Genomic DNA, 21,420 nt, shown 5'->3' with positions numbered 1-21,420 from the left:
ATATAGTTTTCCATAGTTTCTTACCACGCAGTTATAAATTTGCCACATTTAATTATCGACAGTACAATGATCTGATTGATACCAGGGGCCCGTTTTTCGAACAACTCTGTCAACACACGCAGGGTTAGAGAAACGGGCCCCTGTTCACAGTAAGTTTAGAATTGCGTCCATGTTAGTTTTTGATGGTTGTATCCGATAATTAAACGTGGCAAATTTAATTTATAACAGCGTGGTAAGAAACAAAATTCAGTCTTTCTGGAAAACTATAATGAAGCAGGAACCTGTTGTGAGCTATGATTTAAAGTTATTTTGATAAAAATGAGACCTCTTCACATTAATTCTCAATCCAGACCATTCCACCCTCCATGCCATTACTTACTTTTTTTCCGGGATCATTTGCGGACCAATGCGGGGATCATTTGCTGTACAGTTTTGGGATCGTTTGCGGTCCTGGGATAATTTTCAGTACAGACCAGTAACGCCATAGATTTCTAAAGAACTCACGGTTTTTGCAAACAATCATTCTGGCATCCCGTCTAATCTTCGCTGTTGTACTTGACTTAGGGGCTGTTTACATCACTAGGAAGATTCTAGAAGGCGAAACTACTTTTCGTTTGGTTTACATGCAGAAATTTCTGTCTAGGTGGCAGTGGAAAATGAAAGCAAGATGGCGGGCGAGAACAACAAACATGTAATTTGGGTCCATCTACTTTCCATGTTTGTTTGTTTTTTTTTTGTTCCTAGTACCAGGAACTTCCGAGCGAAGGCAGTTTACATGGTGCTAGGATCTTCCTAGCTCACAGCTAGGAAGATCAAGCTAGCACTAGGAAAATCCTAGCACTGAGACCAAGTACGACCTCTTGCATGTAAACTGAGTACAGAAAACATATGGCGCTAGGATGATCCGCCTTCTAGGATCGTCCTAGTGCTAGGATCTTCCTACCTCCATGTAAACAGCTCCTTACACTCTTTCTTTTTCATAAGAATATATTTTATAAGAATATCGAGATAATAATTTCGTGCGTTGAAAATCTGTAAATACGATACAATGATCTGTTTTTACTTAACTGTATAAAATTATCCTTTTTATAAACGGCAAACTAGCCAACAAACGAAAGACTCACTCTTCAATGTTCAATGATGGGTGGTACATGTAATGTATTTGTACAATACAAAATATGTAAAATGCAAAAGAGATGAACTAAACCGCAAATTTTTCGCGATACAGATCTGGACACCAAACACTTGTAATCGATACCCCAATACATCCCACAGTACTGTTAATAGACCTCTTTAGCTTGTACATTTTGTTTTCCCATTTCAGACCACGTGATGTTCTCAAGGGAATTTTCCTTTTATTTTTTCATAACTTATGCGTACATATTCACGTGCATAGGACGACATTTGAAAGAAAGTTTTCCCTAGAGTAACATCACGTGGTCTGAAATGGGAAAACAAAATGTACAAGCTAAAGAGGTCTATTAAACGAAAATTTCATAAGCTATAATTAAGAATATTACAAGAATATTTTCAGCCTAAAATCGGCATCCTGGGAATATTTTCAGCCTGGGCCGGAAAAACAATATACTTACAAAAAAGAAAGAATGTATTGGACATACACAAATAGCTACGAAGTTGTTTTTTTTTCGTTTTTTTTTTTTTTTGTTTTTGTTAAATACACTGTTCAATACGTCCCGTTGAAGGAACGACACCCGAGGTCGAGAAGAACAAGAAAGCCACAAACCAATAGTATGTTTAATTAGCGGAAAAAAATAATGTGTCTCCACGCTCTACACGTGCACGCGGCACGTGCAGCACGAATATAATACCTCTACTCTTTTAACCAATGATATTCTGGTTTTGTGGTCTTGTTGTAGCCTCAGCTGTCGTCCGTCCGTCCCTATAACGACGTGAAATACCGTAAATGATCCAATGGATAACTGGAGTGGTTATTTAATTTTAGAAATCCAAGAGGGAGGGGCTTTTAATAGATAGGAACCGTTTAAGCCTCTTTCGGTAAAAAGCTCATCAAAACTAAAATACTTTCGACAAAACGTTCAAGACAGTTTATACAGGTGAGACAATCCAGTCCGTCCATTGCTACGTGTAAGCCTTTCAGAGAGCAATATCCTTAATACGGACTTGGCATTGAAGAAGACTGCAACGTGCAAACCCTTGTAGGGTGTTGATCAAGGCAGAAAATTGAACATGAAAAAAAGTGACTAATTTTACCCTATTTTTTCTTTCCTGGTAGTTTGGAAATAATGTCGACGTGGGGGAGTTTATTGGAGAGTGGCATCTAAACCAAGACTGAGTGGCGTCTAAACAGTGGGGAGGGGTGTTATTAGATAAGAAGTGTTCATTTGAGGGGGGATGTCCATTGGATCATTAACGGTAACCAAATTTGAAGATACGTGGACGACGAGCCACAAGACGATGATTTTTTTGCTTTTAACTCCTGAGCTGAGGACACGCGATTCAACATTTTGCAACATTAAATGATGAACCGTGCGTCATCCGCTTCTGGAAAACGATTAATTAGCACCTTTCAACTAATGGCAACCTGGTAGATGGGTAACACTATTTCATCACGGTACATAATTACAGTCAAAGACTGTAGTCTCTCTTAATTATAGGGTCCTTTAGAATTCATACCAGACCACAACACCGGGAAATCCGTGCCCTGCTCTTAGGGAATAGAGAGCTTTAGATTCTAGTACGAGAACGACTACGAGAACGAGATTTTCTCATAAGACAACAATGAGCGCGCGCAAAGCAGCGTCATTTTGGCGGGAAAAACATGATGCCGTCGTCATTTTAGTACGAGGTTTTGCAAAAATGTCATCGAATCAAAACAAATCAACAACACGGTAGCAGCTTTGGCTTTTTTTGATGAGCAAAAAGGCTCAGATACCAGCAATAAGAATAACTGAGCAGCCTATACTGCTAACAAAGAGTAAGATTAAGCGTACGGGTTATAAATTTCCTTAGAATTTTCGCTAAAAACGGGCAGTCAAAACTCGTACTCGTACTCGTTCTCGTCCTCGTTGTAGAGTCGAAATGTCCCTAATTTAAAAAACGGCGACGGCTACGACTACGACACCGCCACAAAACAGTAATATCAATCTAACAAAAGATTTTGCACGGTCGTGGACTTACCAACCAAAATCTTGGCATCTTTGTTTGCTCTTTTGATGTTTGCCGAGCTTCCAAACCAGTCCCCTCTATTAACTATGGTGGTAACGACTATTTAGTCAGGAAATGGTTTTCTGCGCTTGCGTGTACATGTATATATGGTTTCTCATGTTGATGCCCTTGTAAAATTCAGGCTTCAGGCGGTAACTCGACGATGCCCTGTTTCTTGCAAAGGAGCTCTCTGATTTTATTCCGAGTATCATCAAATATCATCTCGTTACTAGGCAGCACATTAAAAGGGTTTCAACATTTTCATGAACGAAGAGCATGTTGACCCGACGCACGATGTTGTGGCAAACTTTAAATAAGTTCCACTTTCAGCATTTTCTATACTTCCAACCATATCAAACAACCTATTCAAACGCCCTCGACATTTGCTTAAAACAATCATGGATGCTGAATGCATGTCAAAAAAATGTTGAACCTCTTAAACCAGTCAGAACGCAGCTCTTTACAACCTCTAATTTCATTGGATCCCTTTGTTTTTATGCTCAGGGTGCATTGTTTCTTTTGTATCGTTCTTTGTCTTCATTGTTTTCTGAACCAATCCCGAGAGTCGTTCAGAGAGCTGTGTGGCGGCCCTCTGGAAAACACGCAGATGAGAGTTTTTGTCACCTCGCGCAAAAGGGTCCTTTAAACAGATGAACTCCGCACAGTAAATCACTTCATTGTTTTAAGAAAGTTGACGTTCGACTTTATTGCAAAAAAAATAAAATACATCCTTGCAAAAGGCACACAAATTAGCTCAAAAGACGCCAAAAGGACCATTATTATAAAAGTCAAAATATATGCTAAAAAACACTAGAAAAGTTGTAATCTTATCGAAACTTCACAAACTAGATGACCAAACATCTTAAACTATGTTTAAAATATAATTATTTCTAAGAAAATATCGAAAAAGACCCAATTTAAACATTATCTAACAAATCTACGCCTTAATGATGCGTTAATCAAGTGTTCTTAAGATGAACATGTTTTGCAAGTACTTTCTGCTATGTGTAGTCTCTGTCGTAAGGACGGTGCCTGCTAAAAAACACGAGGCACAGCCGAGTGTTTTTAGACCCTAACCCAGGACGCTACATTGCTGAACACCATTTACAGAGGGACCAAAGAATCGACTAGGATTCAGGCTGAATGCGCTACGTAAAGCATTAATTACCACCAATGAACCATACTGGGAAAGCTCTGTTTTTAACTTAGAGCAGACACAACTAAAATAGCACCAATCACTACCTGTTTACAGTCTGTACGGCCAATGACATTAGGGCTTAACCGACAGAAGACCAATAACATTACGATTTCGTTGACCACTTACATCAACGACCAGAGCATCTATATCATCTACTGCTATTACACTGAAAACGACGTTCGCCCAGGTTGTCAAAACACCAGTCAATGTTACCTAAGACAGTCGTCCTCAGAATTACACTCACTCGCTTAAATAATGTAAATAACCAGTAGTAATCTCGGATTGTTGATGTTCGTTCGACAGTGGCTTTGGAAGCAAAGGAGAAAGATAGCAAAAGAAACAATACTATAGGACCGACGTTTGAGGATAGGAGCATGTACTTCTTTCTTGAGATAGTTTGAATAAGCGCCGAGTACTATGAATCACGTCATGGGATTGAAATACTTTGCCCTTGGCTAGATTCTGAATCACAAGTAAGTGCGGAAATAAAAGTATCGAGTAACGTTGTCACAGAAGCGACTTCAGAATACCCCATCAATATTGTCTTGTTAAGGCGCCATCGCTTGAAGAACGAGGCATATCTATTCCTATGAAAAGTAGTGGCCGGGTATTCTGGAGTATTGCCGACGTGGAGCGTCACAAAATCTGAGTTCTTTTGGAATTGGGTGAAGCATTATAATTACTGAGAAATTTCCCTTGCCAAAAATCAGTGTGCTAACTCTACACAAACAATTTACGCATATGACGTATCAATGCAGTATGACGTCATTCAAGACGGCACTGAAAAAGGAGATGAACGAAAAATGAAAACTTCCTGAAGCCTTCCTATGCACAGGATACCCAAATTAGAAATTTCTTTCTCCTAATGTCGAACGCAATTATTAATTAATTAATATAATGAATTATTGCTATTATTATTATTCGATTATTATTATTGTTGTTGTTTTGTTGTTGTTATCATTAATTGCCATGTGCCTCTTGCCTCTTAAGTTGTTAATTCCATCAGTTTATCTCCTAGGTACTGCAGCAATTCTCTGTAGGCTTTTTCGTGTTCCCCATAGAAGAGACTAAATTGGCTTCGCCTGGTTGGAAATAAGGGAGTAGAATTGGCGCTTGTGCTCCTGCATATCCGTCACCTTGTTCTTGCACAGGCGAGCATGTCACAGGCGAGCTGTCTCCACTAGCGTGACAGGCGCTCTCTGCTCTGTGGATGTTTGATCCACCAATCGGCTCACTGGGTTGATTTAATTGGCTCGACATTATAGTCTGCACAGCATTTCCCACGACAGCGTTACTCAGTCCATTGGCTTGGTTGGCACCTACACCCATAAGTTGGCCCTGTTCGGTCGCCTGCCAAGCGCTACCATCACCAGAGTAAATAGAGTCCTCGGCAGCATTTGCTTCAGTGTGACTCAAACTGCTGGTCTGATTAGCAGCTGTCTCGGAAAGGCGGATCGGTACGGAAGAGTATCGTCCTTCCCCACTCTCGGTCATTGTGAAACCATTCGCGAGATCAGAGAGACTGGGAAATGAAAAAAGAACCTTTTAGACTAAAATAAGACTCGCTGTGGTAGGAAGAGTTATAATTACATAAAAGAAAAAACAGCAATCTCGCAGCTCGTAGTAGGATCAAATTTATTTATTTAAAGTTCATATTTTGTTTTATTTTGCCTCGTCAAATACAAAGAAAATAATTAATACACCAAAAGAAAGATACTGACTGCGAGGCCACAATAGCAAAATCATGAGGTCCCATGTGGTCTTAAGAAATGGACACTACCTAGATCTGAGTATTTCGATTTCGGCGAAATTAGATAACAAATAAGCTATAAGAAGAAACGCTTATGGCTTCAAATTAAATTAAACGTACGCTTACATAATAAGGTAGCATTTTTGAACAAGTGAAAAGTCAGTTGTCCAGATTCCTCAGTTGTCCAGATTCCTCTCCTCAATGTACTATTATATATATAAAGCGTTAAAAGGAAAGCCGATTCTCCATTGTGCAAAGTATATATACATAAGTTGAAGGATTAAAGAGGACGTATCGATTCTCTGTTACTCTGAGTTTCGCGCCCAAGCGCTCGTCAGACAGAACTTTATTCAACTAAGATCACACCTTTTTATATACAAATTAGTTAAGTAGCTAATTAATTCATTAATGTGATGATCTGATCTACGTGTAAAATAACGATTTTCTATAGCTATTGTTGGCGGCTTGTGAAATTTGCTAAGTAAAACTTATTCTCTTGGCGGCATTTAGAAATGAGTTCTGTTCTTTTGTTTAATAAAGACGGCTTCTTGGCTCTAATTAAGTAAAGCCGTCATTCTAAGGTTAATATTTATTTATTTTGTCCCGATTAAAGACAAGTAACACGAATTCATCTGCATATTAAGCACATAAGACGCAGACAGTTTCATTGATAACCCAAATATCGATTGACACGCAAATGCCTGATTCGCGGAATGAAAAAGATTGAGGGCCATAATACAGGCTTAGCGAAGCACTTACTTAGTTTAGCCCATATTATGATGCGTGCCACTGTAAACAAACCACAGTGGGTGGCACTATACAGGCTAGTGGCTACCGCGTACACACTGGCCACAAAAATGCGAAATCGCAACCGGAAAGAAAACTCTTAGTCAACCGTGTAGGGTCACTGAAGTGGGAGGTTTAACAGACTGAGAACTGACGTTAACCGGAAGGCAGAAAGTGCCTGTTGTGATCAACTTTCAATTGAATGGCGAGCTTGTGCAAGTTGAAAACTTCGCATTAAAACCAGTTGAAAATAACTGGTTGATCTTGTGGACATTACATTAAGTTGATTCATCCCTAAACTGAGGAGCAGGTGGAACCCAGACAATCGTATTTTAACTAATGCACATTCCGCGAGAAAAGTCAATAAATGGCGATATTTCGCGTGACCCGTCACCTGTCTTTATCACTCACTATGCCAACCAGAGCATTGGTAGTTTTTCACGTCCAATAATGAGTAGCTTTCGTGACATGGTGTACTCAAACAATACGTTGTTTCAAGAGTAGCTTAATTGTATGGCCTAACTTTCACGTACCCATTTCGACTCACTCCCTTTATCATCTGGAGGATAAAGGTAAAGTCTGCTACGAGACTAGCGGCCCATCAGGCCGGCGCTTATCTCCCGTGAGTGTGTGCTTGCTAATTCACAGCGATCTTGACAGAAAAAATTTGCGAGATCTAACCAAAAATTAAAATGTTACAGGCAGTACTCGGGTAACCTCGACGACCCGTTTGGTTTCTTGTTTTCGTGTAAGGCTAGCCTGCGAGCAGGCCCTCCGAGGGACTGGGAGTGGGGGTAGAATGAGGGCCTGCCCGCATTGCTTTGTATTTTGAATGTCGCGTCCAAATTTTGGACGCAAAATACTGATTGGCTGAAATTAAATTACCTCGTGATGTCACCATTGATAAGCTCCGACAACAAGAAAGCGTCTTCGCTTCGCAGAGATGAGGTAGTCAGAAATGCGTCTGAGAAAATTGTAGAATTTTGCAATTTACCATAACTTTACATAATTAAAGGTCGGACAACGCGATGCAATGGCCTCCCTACTGGAAGGAAGGAAGTTCTATCTCTGTTATCCACAGAATTCGAGAAAAGTCTTATTTCCCAACTGTTTTTCGTAGCGGCCAAAATACAACGAGGGCGACTTCATGTCACCGTGGCTGTCTCTGCTGATTTAACGATAGAGATAGAGGAACTCTACACGATTTTAGCAAGTATTTGGCTAAGCCGAAAAGGCGGCTCCACAAATGATTGCTCGATCTCCTCGTAACTCCGCAATACTCCGATACACTTGAAAACAAAATATTCCAATTTTCAAATTATTGAATTAGTAAAATACATATCTATAACCACAATTGAAATAAAATGGTGTAGGTATTAGAATATCTGTCTAGTATTAAAGTGTGATGTAGCAGTTGTAATGTCTGTATTTCATTAAAATAAATTTAAAAAGATAATTCCGCTTCGCTTTACCGAAATTTGGCAGCAGTTGTGGTCGACGAGTCTCACACAGTGGAGATGCGGTCAGGGAAAACGAATGTCTGTATTACGATTCCCGTCGTTTGAAGTTTGTGTGCTAAATTTTTCCCTGACGAACGAAACACTTTTTCCACGGAAGGGACTTCGACGAATTACCGTACTGAATATATATATTCAGCTACGCTTTACAGCATCAGCAATAGTTGTTAGGCTTTTCTGGCAAAGGCTTCCTTCCTTTACAGTTTTTTTTAGTTTCTGCCTCGGGGAAATTGAAATACACAATGCATGGGTTTCTGTTTTCTGTGTTTTTTTTCAATGTTTACTTCTGGTGCGGGCTGATTGGCTAATTTTTGACAGCTCTCTCAGCGTGACATCAGGAGGCGGCATTCAAAATTCAAAGGGATGCGTGCAGGCTCTCCTTCTCTCCCACCGAAGAGAGAGAGCCTGCTCGCAGGCTAGTGTAAGGCGTAATTAAGTTTATCGACAGCGACCTCCTTCAGTCTGTCATAGTGGCCAAATTTATGAAAGCTACAAAAGAAAGATCATTGATATATTTAACAAGTGGTTACGCCGTCATTTCACCGTTCTAACTTTCAGACTTGGAGCCACTTGAGAGTCTATAACGTGATGACGTCATTTGTGCAAAATACCAAGGATTCCGCCATGAAGTCAAGTTATGTGGGCAGCCATTTAATTTTTGTTATATTAGGCAGTAAAAAAATATAAAAGCTGCTGAAAAATAACTCCTAGGAATGAATTAAGCTGAGCATATGGTTCTGCGTTCTGCCGTGGAATTGAAAGCGTTATTTACCACGTTTTATTAGCTGAACATATTCCATTTTTGTCCTGGGTAAGTCCTCTAATGATTTGTACAATTGTTTGTAATTAAAAATTACTTCAATGAACACTGACGTCTCGTTGACAGACTCTCCCTTTCTTCTAGACCTACTGCAGTCTCAGATCAGAGCATACACCTAAGGACATAGAACTCATACACGCATCCCGTGACGCCAGAAGTGTGTCTAATTGACAAGGATTGACAGGAACCCAACTCGGGTATAAAAAACAAAAAACGGGAAGATCTGTGAGAAAACACATTAGAAATTTAATTATTTTGAATTACCTACGAAACTACCAAAAAGGACATCTAATTCATAAAAATATTGGCATAAAAAAAAAAGTGAATATATTCAGTCCTTGAAAATCTCAGTACCGGTGTTAGCTACAAATGTGAAATATATCTGAATGTATACTCAACATGTCTACGCGAAATGCTAACCTTTTTTATCTTGGACACTCACCAATACGATGATCTTGCACAAGCAGGGCCTCTTTTTTAACAGATATTTCGTGAGTGTGTGCTTGCTGATTTACAGCGATCTTGACTGGAAAAAATGGAGAGATCTGATAATCATTTAAATGTTGCACTCAGTACTCGGTAACCTCAACGGGCCGTTTGATTTCCTGTTTGCGCGTAGCGTCATTAAGTTTATCGTTCTCCTTCAGTCCGTCATATTGGACAAGTTTCGCTTTTGATTGGCTGTGCTGATAATTAAAAGCCACAAAACAAAGATCATTGGTTGCTACAAGGTCATACAATACTATAACTAAATATTTGAGTTTGTATCGGCCCTTGCTCAAATTACAGTATTTGTACACCGACAGGAAGATGGTCCACGGTTTCCCGTGGTTACGCTTGTTTGGTCATCACTTTTTGCTGTCAGTAAGCTCTCTATTAACTTTCCTCCCACGCGGACTTCGACAGCGGGGCGTCTCTGATCTCTGACAACATAAGTGTTTCCAGAGTTGGTCCAATATAGTGGATACGCATCCTTATTTGTGCTAAAACAAATGTCGAAAATGTGCAAAGAGCATATTTAAAACAATGGTTCTCGGGACCCTGACCCTAACAGATTCCCACACAGCAATCGAAGATTTTAAAGTAACAAGCCTTACAACTGCTTAACACGATTGCTGTATGGGAATCTGTTGGGATCAGCGTCCCAAGAACCACTGTGCTCTTTGCACATTTTCGACAATTGTCTTAGCACAAATAAGGAGAATACGTTAACAAATCAGGAATTTTAAGCACGCGCGTTTTTGAGACGCGGACGGCCACCGGAAGTGAGCTGTTTTCCCTTCTAACTTGTCTTCACACAACCACATTTACATTGCTAAGTACCTTTTCTCCAAAAGAGGTGATTAGTACAAAAATCTGGCAGACCCCACTGCCCTGGTACGCGAAATGTTCTCTTCCGGTTGCCGCCCTCGTCTCAAAAACACGCGTGCTTCAGCTCCCTAATGCCGTAGAAGGTGAAAGTAAACACTTAATGACTGGTCCCTCGGGAAACAGTTCATTTTGCTTCCTGAGAATCTCAATGTTTCCCCGACGCGCAGCCGAGGGAAACATTGAAATTCGAGGGAAACCAAATAAACTGTTTCCCGAGGGACCAGTCATTAAGTGATTTGATATATAGCACAAAAAGAAAAACGTGCAACGGAAACGGCAACGGCGGTCGTCGGTCCATATTCGCGGGTAACAGTGCAATGTTACCCTCTGACGTCATAGATTTTGCACTGTTGCCCGCTCAGAGACTTTTGGTGGGAAATAGTTTTATTTTTAGATGTCATGTGACCTCGAAGTAACCAATGAGATCGCACGCTGTTGGAAGAAAAATAAACTCAGGTATATAACGATGTTACTCGTTAAATTTGCTTTAAAACTGATATCAGCTATTATATGCCAACGATGAAAAAGCGCGCGAAACGAAAGTGTCGACAGAGATGAACTAAATCATCATATAAAGTAAACCCCACTACATCTAATCAAGCTAAGTTAAGGATATATTAAAACCATAAAGAGAAGTGGAAACATCAACTGCATTTGTGTACGGTATATGGATAAGTAATTATGTAATGAAAATGTGCAATTTTAAAGTCTTTTCCAGCTTTTTCCGCTTGCTCTGTCCAACGCATCCTCGGAGACAAAGGAGCCAGTCAGTCGAGACGCGACGAGAATCGGGACTGGCGTAAATTTTTCAAGTTACGCCAGTACCGATTCTCGTCTCGTCTCGACTGACTGCCCCTGGGTCTCCGAGGATGTGTCCTACGCGTTTCACCGCTGCTGCTCCATTTAATCACTGAGGCAAGCTGAGGCATAGCAAAGGATTTTTATTGACGTACTATAGTTGTAACAAGACACTCGTTAAACGTTTACTCGGAATACCATGTTGCGCAGAAGTTGGGTGATACATTTTGCTCCAAGCAACCTGCAAGGATTGACTAGGCTAGAAAGAAGTAAATGCTCCTGCAGCCTGTTAAATTCTGGATTGTTCATTCATAACAACGGATAACTTATCGTTGAACACCTCTTGGTGTTTACAAATACATTCAATACATATGGGTGACTTACAATCGTAGACACTTAAAATACAAGTGTAAGACATTCAATTACAAGTATGAGACATTAAGAAAGAGACATTATAAGGACGTTGAAGTTAACTTTTATTTAAGTCATTTAATGATATGTAAAGAAGATTTTAGGCTTTTGGTTTTTAGTCATGGAATTATTTATGTAGAAGCTTTGTATTTATAGATATTTTAAGAGCATTTTAAACAACATAGTTTTTAAATTAGTTCCGATAGTCTTAGATTTTATACTGCAAGTTTTTATATTCTTTTTTAAGTTGATTGTTGGTAGTTTGAGGTCCATAGGCTACGTCTATTCGGCCTATGGTTCCCTATTGTAAATAAGTGCATTCAGAAGTGTAATAAACTGCCATATAATAATAATAATAATAATAATAATAATAATAACAACAACAACAACAATAACATAATTATACACATTGATTATGAGAATTTTAAGAATCTGCCCAGTTGTTAAATTGGAGAATGACCTCTGGTCGAGTTTAAGTGACCAGGTTGAGCATTTTAGACCATTTTAGCTTGTTGATCTATATAAGTTTTTAGAGTTTAGTTTGTTGATGTTTATAATAAGTTCAGTTCTAGGTTTTAGAGTTGTTTTATTGTTTAAAGAGATTACCAGTGTTTCATCACGTTACCTAATGCCCAATCACCGTGATGATTGGCAGGTATTCGTGCTTTATAAATGGCCATAATGATAATAATAATAATAATAATAATAATAATAACCGTGAGTCTTCTACCACTGGGCATAATTGGGAACAGTGTACATATAATTCAATAATACTAATTTTCAAGTTTTTTTTTTTTATTCTCATCATAGCGTTGTATTTAACTTCTTATCTCCTGCCCACGGACGTTTTCCCAATTTCCTTATTTTTAATCGAAAATCAACTTTAATTGGTGAGAGTTTAATTAACATGGACTACTACTGACTCTGCAGTAGTTGAGGCTAATAGTATTTTTTAGTTAGTATTATGACACCTTCAAGAAACTTTAAAGGGGCTAGGTCACGCTGTTTTAGGTAATTTTGTTTAATTTTGTTAGTTATGAGCTCTAAACGTCAAATTGGCAGAGCAAGAGTCTTTCATTTGCAAAATCACGGCCACGTAACAATTGAGAATGATTTTCCAGCTGTTTAAATGAGATTTTGATACAAACTGATGTAAATTTGAAAAAAAGTGGGCCGACGTTTTTCAAATTGACCCAAATTCAATCTATTTCAATCCTTCCCAGTTTTGTCCATCCTTGTCCCTCCTTAGCTTTCCTGTGTTTAGTTTGAGTTCCTCTATAGTTTTGAGCCGTTATTTTGTTATTTCAGTTAATTCTATGACCATTTGATCACTGCTGAAACTGCCTAAAATTGCGTGACCTAGCCCCTTTAATCAGGACAATTAGAATTAACTAGGTTCGTAATTGCATTTGATCGAGTAGCAGTTAACCATAGCTAGCCATTCTACAAGGAAACCTTTCCATTGAGTTTAACTGTGGCTTGCGACAAAGTGTTCTTTTAACGCATTTTGAATTACTGTCAGCGACGTCCACATATGAAAACATTGGGATCTTTTAAGAATGAAAGATCATCTAGAATATATTTCCATGAAAAATAATACGTTTCTACTAACCTTTTTCTCTTAAGTCCAGGTGGTACAGCAGCGCCTGCCCTTCACGAAACTTAGAGCACCCAGTCTGACACAGTCCGCCAGCCAGCCGCTGATAATTAACTCGCATTATCTACGAATCATACAGAAAGGGACCAATAGGAAAATTCATTGTAAACGTAAGACGCTTAACTTTAATCTCGGAATTAAATGTGAGCGGGTTAACAAAAATGTTTACCGGATGAATTGCAATTCATCCGGTAAACATTTTTGTTAATTCGCCAACATTTAATTCCGGAATTAAAGTTAAGCGTCTTACGTTTACAATGAATTTTCCTATTGGTCCCTTTCTGTATCATTCGTAGATAAGTCTTAGATAATGCGATTCAACTACCAGCTGCTGGCTGGCGGACTGTGTCCGACTGGGTGCTAAATGACGGAACCAGCCTTGAGAAGGAGTGACAGCCATTGTATCTCCCAACTAGTAATAACTCGGGAACTTTTCCAAGTTAAAAGTTACAAAAAGGCTGACCCGTTTTCCCGAAAGGAACGTCTGTTCCCGATTTGTCATCGTCAGAAACTGCGCGCCTTGTCTTTTTTGAATTAGCTTGTTCAAAATTCCATGGCTCCGCTTGGGAGCCAACAATAAACTTGACACCGATCAAGTTCTTGTTACTCGGAACATTCCCGGTTGTTGAACATTTCTGTTACTGATTAAAAGACGGCAAGGCTGTTTACTGACGGTCAAGAGTTCTTTTGTGGGACGAGAATGGAGTGAGTTAAAACTATGGCTGCTTTCGAGCACCCTGTGCTAAACTATACTGAGATAATAAATGGGAAAAATTAATGGCAGATATTTCAGGAAAAGTACGTTGTAGTGCGTTTTAGATACCCACACACATTTTTTGAAGGACTCGGCCGCTGCTGATGGCATTATCGTGCGATTTTGCCATAGTCACTCATATTATGTGAAGGAAAGCGATGATTGGATTTTTAAGCTAATTGACTTAGGCCGTTTTCATTTTTTTCTTTAGTTACCGACAGGATATATAATGAAGGAGGTAATAACTTACGAAAACATTTTTAAACTTCTAATCCGAAATATAAACATTGGTTTTGTCTGTACATGTTTTCTGTTTCAACTTCAACCCCAAAGTAAATATACTTTCCCACAAGAGAGTACTTTGCTCAGATAAACTACTTCCCTTTGGATAATTCTAGTACTAGAAATTCCAGCTGCCAGCGTTCAGCAACCTCGTTCTACCAATTTTGAACCAAAACCCAAACCGAAATATTCAGCATTGCAAAGCATGCAAAAAATTGATTTGTCCTCTGGGTTCTTCCTGGCGCAAGGATTTTTCTCCCTCCGTGCAAACAGTCCCTAGGAAATTACTCAGTACAGACCAGCAACGCCATAGATGTCTAAAGAACTCACGGTTTTCGTAAAGAATCATCCTGGCATCCTGTCTAATCTTCGCTAGGCAGGCGTACTTGACTTATTAGACATACACAAATAGCTACGAAGTAGTTCAATACGGTTGACGCAGCGACACCCAAAGTCGAGAAGAACAAGAAGACCACAAAACAATATGTCTAATTAGTGGAAATAATAATGCATCTCCACGATCAACACGCAGCACGTGCATCACGATTATTTTTTTTTTTCTTTGCTCTTTTAACCAATGATACTCTCGCTTTGTGACGTAGTTGTAGCCGCAGCTGTCGTCAGGTTTCGTAAACTCCCTACAACGACGTGAAATATCGTAAATGATCCAATGAACGAGTGGAGAGGCTATTTAATTTTAGAAGTCCAAGAGAAAGGGGCTTTTAATAGATAGGAGCCGTTTAAACCTCTTGCGGTAAAAAGCTCATCAAAACTAAAATGCTTTCGGTAAAACGTTCCAGAGAGCTTATGCATGAGAGACCATCCAGTCCATTCATTGCTACGAGTAAGCCTTTTAGAGATCATGATCAATATCCTAAACTCCCGGTAACTTAGCATTGAAGAACCTACAACGTGAGACCCTTATAGGGTGTTAATCAAAAGTGACCAATTTTACCCTATTTTTTTTTATTTCCTAGTAGTTCCGGAGTTATTGTGACGGTGGGGGAGCGAGAGGGGGGGGAGGGGGGGGCTGCGTCTATTAAGCCGGAGGAGCGGAGGAGTTCATTGGAGAGTGGCGTCTGAACCAAACTTAACTGCTTGGAGGTGGGGGAAGGTATTAGATAAGAGGTGTTCATTTAAGGGGGGATGTCCATTGGATCACTTACGGTAACCAAATTTGAAAGTACGTGGACGTCGAGCGAACAAGACGATGATTTTTTGCTTTGTAACTCCTAAGCTGAGAACACGCGATTCAACATTTTGCAACATCAAATGATGAACCGTGACGGTGATCCCTTCTAGAAAACGATTGATTAGCACCGTTCAACTAATGGCACCCTTAGTAGATAGGTAACACTTTTTCGACAGGGTACATAATACAGTCAAATACTGTAGTTTTCCCTCAATTATAAGGCCCTGTAGAATTCAGATTCAGACCACGACACCGGGAACTGAGTTCGTGCCCTGCTCTTATCGTATAGTGATAAAGTTAATCGATAACGTCCTACGTATACAAAGTTAATTCAACACATTGATACACCGCCCAAATATGGTCATAAAGCTCTCGATAGATGTAGGTCTACATGACGTCTATTCGGCGATGGATTTAGATTTCGCAAGTGAATGTGAAAATGACGAACCGGCGCCGCTTCACAAATGTTACAAACTGTGCTTTTATTTGTTATCAATGTGTTGAATTATAAAACAGTTATAGCGCTCAATCTTGCGCGCTATGACTATTAACTATGAACAAGGGTTGGGAGCGGGGCTCCGGTTTATAGTCCTTATCCGAAAAGATTTGAAAGTCAAACCATTTGCAGATGTAGTTACAAAGGCAGCACTTTCTCCTCAGTTATTTAAAGACCCTGAGTGTTGGTCCGGCCAGAGTTGAACTCCGACCTCCCGCATGGCACTGAGTCCGATTCTCAACCAACTCAGTCAACCCGTCGAATTTGTAGAGTTTGCTGTCTCTATTTTTGTTCAATTTGCAGTTCAATCTGTAGGTTCAATAGCGAACGATTACTACTACTGCGCATTTTTAATCAGATGAGTCGTTTATTGCGCATTTTTTATCAGATAAATCGTTTGTTCTCGCTGCTGACCAAAAGAACCGCGGCCTTTAGGGCAAATGAGAACAAGAATAAACCCCAAGACTGACGCTTCATCTCCTCTTATCGTTTTCAAACTTATCGTGAAAACAAAAACAACATTTCAAATACTCTAAAATATCAATTTATTTGCTGTCTACTAAAGCTCTTTACCCACTTGCAGCGCGCGCAATTTGTGCCTTGCTGTCGGAAATTACCCGCTTCTAAAAAAGAAGCGTCACTTCAACTCAACTTAATGAAGAATACTTTCATTCCATAGCTGACTACAGTTAAGCTAGCAAAGATATGCGGATTATTATGAGGCCTTTAGACTTGAATATTTAATCCTTTTTTTCAACAGAAAATAGATGGTCTGGAGCCCATGACCGGACGAGGAACATGCAGCTTCCATTCATGTCACGGCGTCAGTACACAGAAAAAGCTAGTTTTTGACGGCTCTTTACTAGTTACAATATCATTTTCCGCAAAAAGTTGTGTTTCAGTCCGCATGACTGGGCATTCCGACTCCCCAAGGGAAACTGTAAATATGCAAAACTTACGATTGGTTTACAAGGTTCCTTGGGAGTCTCAATTAGAAGGAAAGTTGATCTTCAAGTAACTCCGTCTATGAAAAAGCCGTGACACATATTTATGTAACTTAGATATTCCCGGTTTGGGCTCCTGGCGAGAGAATATAAAATGATTAATCTCCCAAGCCATCACCTTTACGTTATTAATGTCTTACTGAGATCTCCATAATATGGTTCACCTTACGGGTCATGCTGGCCGTGTTTTCACCAGCGGTTTTTTAAGGTCGCTTAGCAAGTGATAATCGGAAATCGCGTGAAAACAGTTTCTTTTCCAACTCGCTTAAAGTTAAGCGAGTTGGCAAACTTCGGTGGAATTATCATTAATTTAAACCACAAAATCAGGTAGCTTAAGCGAGTTGGCAATTACTTTCGGCCAATGAGGAGTCGCCTGCGGCTATTCAAATCGGAAGCTGTGCTATTTTTGTTACTTTTATTTTTGTATTGGCACGTGCTCTCTCCTCATTTAATCTGACCCGTCAAAACACTTATCATTTTTCAGTCGCTTTACGAAGTCTGCGAACAAACCACTTTCAGCCGCGTTCAGTTAAAAGCCTTTTTTCACGACAAAGGGGACGATTTGGACACTTCTAATAAAGATATTTTTGAAACACTTCAAGTTCGCTAATCCAGATGGACTCCCCCAGAGGGACAATTTGCCTCTTTAGATTTTTTCGCCACGACATTCACAAACTTAAATTCAATCGCAACACTAAATTTTCCAACCTTTCCTCGGAAGAGTGGGCGGCGCTTAAAAATCTTAGTAAACGCAGGGACATAGTTGTCAAATCGGCCGACAAAGGCGGCGCGGTAGTTGTTTGGCGGTCCAACCTTTACCAAAAAGAAGCTTTGGGCCAATTTTCGGATACCTCGTTTTATGCCAAAAATCAAAAACTTGTCAAAGACACAATTCAAAATCTTATAGTTAATCAAGAATTACCGGACACTGCCACTAATCTCATCATCAACACCCCTAGAACTTCGTGCATTTACTTTTTGCCTAAAATTCACAAACCCAACAACCCAGGTCGCCCTATCGTTTCTGCCTGTAGTTGCCCCACCGAACTCATTTCTAGCTACTTAGACAGGATTATGACGCCTATCGTCAAATCTTTGCCATCATACATTAAAGACAGTACACACGCACTACAAATTTTCCGCGATTTCAATTTCTCCGGCAAAGACAAACTTATTTTCACCATGGACATTACATCTCTATACACAGTCATTCCTAATAGCGAAGGTCTTCAAGCACTTAAACACTTTTTCGATCAACGCACTGTCAAAGAACCTAGCTCGGAAACGCTCCTCCGCCTTGCCGAACTAGTTTTAACGCTTAACTGTTTTTCATTCGCCGGCAATTATTACAAACAATTAATGGTGTAGCGATGGGCACAAGAATGGGACCTAGCTATGCCAATCTTTTTGTAGGATATGATGAACACCAATTTTTTAATCAGTACAACGGCCCCAAACCTGAACTCTACGGCCGCTACATCGACGACTGCATCGACGCTATTTCATCCAGCAGAGAAGAACTCGATCAATTTATAACCTCCGTCAACTCTTTTCATCCGGCTCTTAAATATACCTGGGAAATTTCGGAAACTTCATTTTCTTTCCTAGATATCAAAGTTTCTATTAGAGGCAACGTGCTATGTACTAGTGTGCACTACAAACCTACCGATTCACACAGTTATTTGTTGTATTCATCGTCACATCCATCACATGTCAAGAACTCCATTCCTTATTCTCAATTTCTTAGACTTCGACGTCTATGTAGTGATGACTCCGATTTTTCCAGCAAATCAGAGGAGATGTGCCAGTTCTTCGAAAAACGTGGCTATCCTGTCTCTGTGGTCAAAGCGGGCCATCATCGCGCCCAACAATTTGATCGACAGTCATCACTACAAACGACACAAAAAGATAAGAATGACAGAATTCCATTCACCCTCACTTTCCATCCTCATAATCACGCAGTCAAAAGCATCATTCTTAGTAATTTTAAATTACTCCAAAATGATCCCGAGACTGGTAGAATCTTTTCGCAACCACGACTTATTTCATTCAAACGCGACAAAAACGTAGGCAACTTTTTAGTTAGAAGCGCGCTCAAAACTAACGAGCAACCCGGCACTTTCAAATGCGCGCGCTCACGATGCAAAACTTGTCTTTTCATTGTTAACACTAGCAAGATATCGGAACCTAAGCGATATGTTAAGATCACCGATCGTTTCACATGTACCTCCGCAAATGTCATTTATTGCATAACTTGCACGTTATGCAATAAATTATACATTGGTGAGACAGGTAGACGACTAGGTGACCGATTCCGCGAACACCTTCGCGATGTTGAAAAGAATGACAAGGATGCATCCAAGCCAGTCGTTCGCCATTTTAATCTGCCTAACCACTCCAAAAAACACATGGCGATCTGCGGCCTTTCCCTACATCTACGTACTACGGAAAGCCGCAAGAATCTGGAACAAAAATTCATCTTTCAAATCGGCACCCTTAATCCTCACGGTATTAACGAACGCTTTTCATTTAACTAATATATTCCTATTTTTCACGTTGCCATGTTACCACCAATAGCGTAGCTTCTACTCTACTATAAAAACTATTCGTAACCCATAATCCCTCGATTCGCTCTGACGAAGGGCTAACGCTCGAGACGTCAGCTTTTAGAATCTCTGTACGGTGGCCAATTTACATTATCAACTCCGTTGATAAAACCAAATTTTTGTATACACTTTCAGGAAAGTTAAGCGAGACAAGGGCTGTCGTGAAAACACAGCCATTGTTTCTGTCCACGAGAATAGGAATTACAACAGTAGTATTTTCGATCAAGGATTTCTGTTATCGATTCCTGACAATGTTTTATTATTATTTTAATTTATGCCAATTGACCTCTTTAGCTCGTACGTTTTGCTTTCCCCTTTAAGACCACGTGGGGTTCTCAAGGGATTTTTGATAAGTTACGCACACATATGCACGACCATCAGACGACTATGAAAGAAACTGTTCACTAGAGTAACATCACGTGGTCTGAAATGGGAAAACAGAACGTACAAGCTAAAGAGGTCAATTGTTTTTGTATACCTTCATTAGATGTATTTTATGCTCCTTAACCAAAATGTGCGCAAATAAGGAAAACATTTTAGTAATGGAAGCGTGTTATAAAGAACACGTAGAAGCTACTGTGATGTCAATCAGACGCATTGATAATTGTGTTGAGAAAATTTAGAGCAAGTCCCCCCCAAGCTAGACTTAGGTGGTATCGAATCCGAATCGATTCCTGACCGATGCAGTGTTGTATTATTTTTTTTCTGTTGCCAATTGCTTTGGTATTACTTGAAGGTATCTTTTGCACCTTGATTTTCCAAAATGCGAGCAAATGAGGCAACCATTTTAGCAATAAAAGCGTCTAGAAACTCCTGTGACGTCAGAGAGGCCCAATTGAATGTATTCAGTCTTGGCAAGTTCTGGACAGCCACACATTCTACATATTGCGCTGATGTCATCTTTAATGATATTGCTATGGTACAACCTTGTTGCCAGGCTTTGATCCTGTGCGGCAATAATCAGCCCCACAGTTTCTGCTTTTAAGGGATGATAGCCCTGTTTTACCAAAAATACACATACAGACATAAGAATAAAATGTCTCCAATGGCACCAATCACTAGCTGTTTACAGCCAGCCCAGTACAGCCAATGACATCAGGGCTTAACCGACAGTCGACCAATAACATTACAACTTCATTGACCACTCACACAACGACTAGATTATTTATATCATCTACTGCTCTTACACTAAAAACGACGTTTGCCCAGGTTATGGAAACATCAGTCAATGTTACCTAAGAAAATTGCCCTCAGGATTACACTCACTCGCTTAAATAAAGTAAATAACTAGTCAGTAGTAATCTCGGATTATTGATGTGCGTTCGACAGTCGCTTCGCGGAAGCAAAGGAGTACTTCTTTCTTGAGATGGTTCAAATAAGCGCCGAGTACTATGAATCATGTGATGGGATTGAAATACTTTGCCCTTGGCTAGATTCTGAATCACAAGTAAGTTAGAAAATAAAAGGAATCGAGTAACATTGTCACAGAAGCGACTTCAGAATTCCCCGTCAATATTGTCTTCTTAAAGCGGCTTCGTTTGAAGAACGAGGCATAGAGTATTGCCGACGTGGGGCGTCACAAAATCTATCAA

At 39.8% G+C, this 21,420-nt stretch overlaps 1 long non-coding RNA gene across 1 annotated transcript in view; it reads right to left on the bottom strand.

Moving 5' to 3' along the window:
• Positions 1-21,420, bottom strand: part of LOC138057061 (uncharacterized) — a 366,889-nt gene that overhangs the window by 148,903 nt on the left and 196,566 nt on the right. The window lies entirely within an intron of this gene.

The sequence above is a fragment of the Montipora capricornis genome, chromosome 7 (assembly GCF_036669925.1).
Source record: "Montipora capricornis isolate CH-2021 chromosome 7, ASM3666992v2, whole genome shotgun sequence".
NCBI classification, from domain to species: Eukaryota; Metazoa; Cnidaria; class Anthozoa; order Scleractinia; family Acroporidae; genus Montipora; species Montipora capricornis.
The sequence above is the reverse complement of the archived record's forward strand: the minus strand, read 5'-3'. Positions and strand labels throughout refer to the sequence as shown.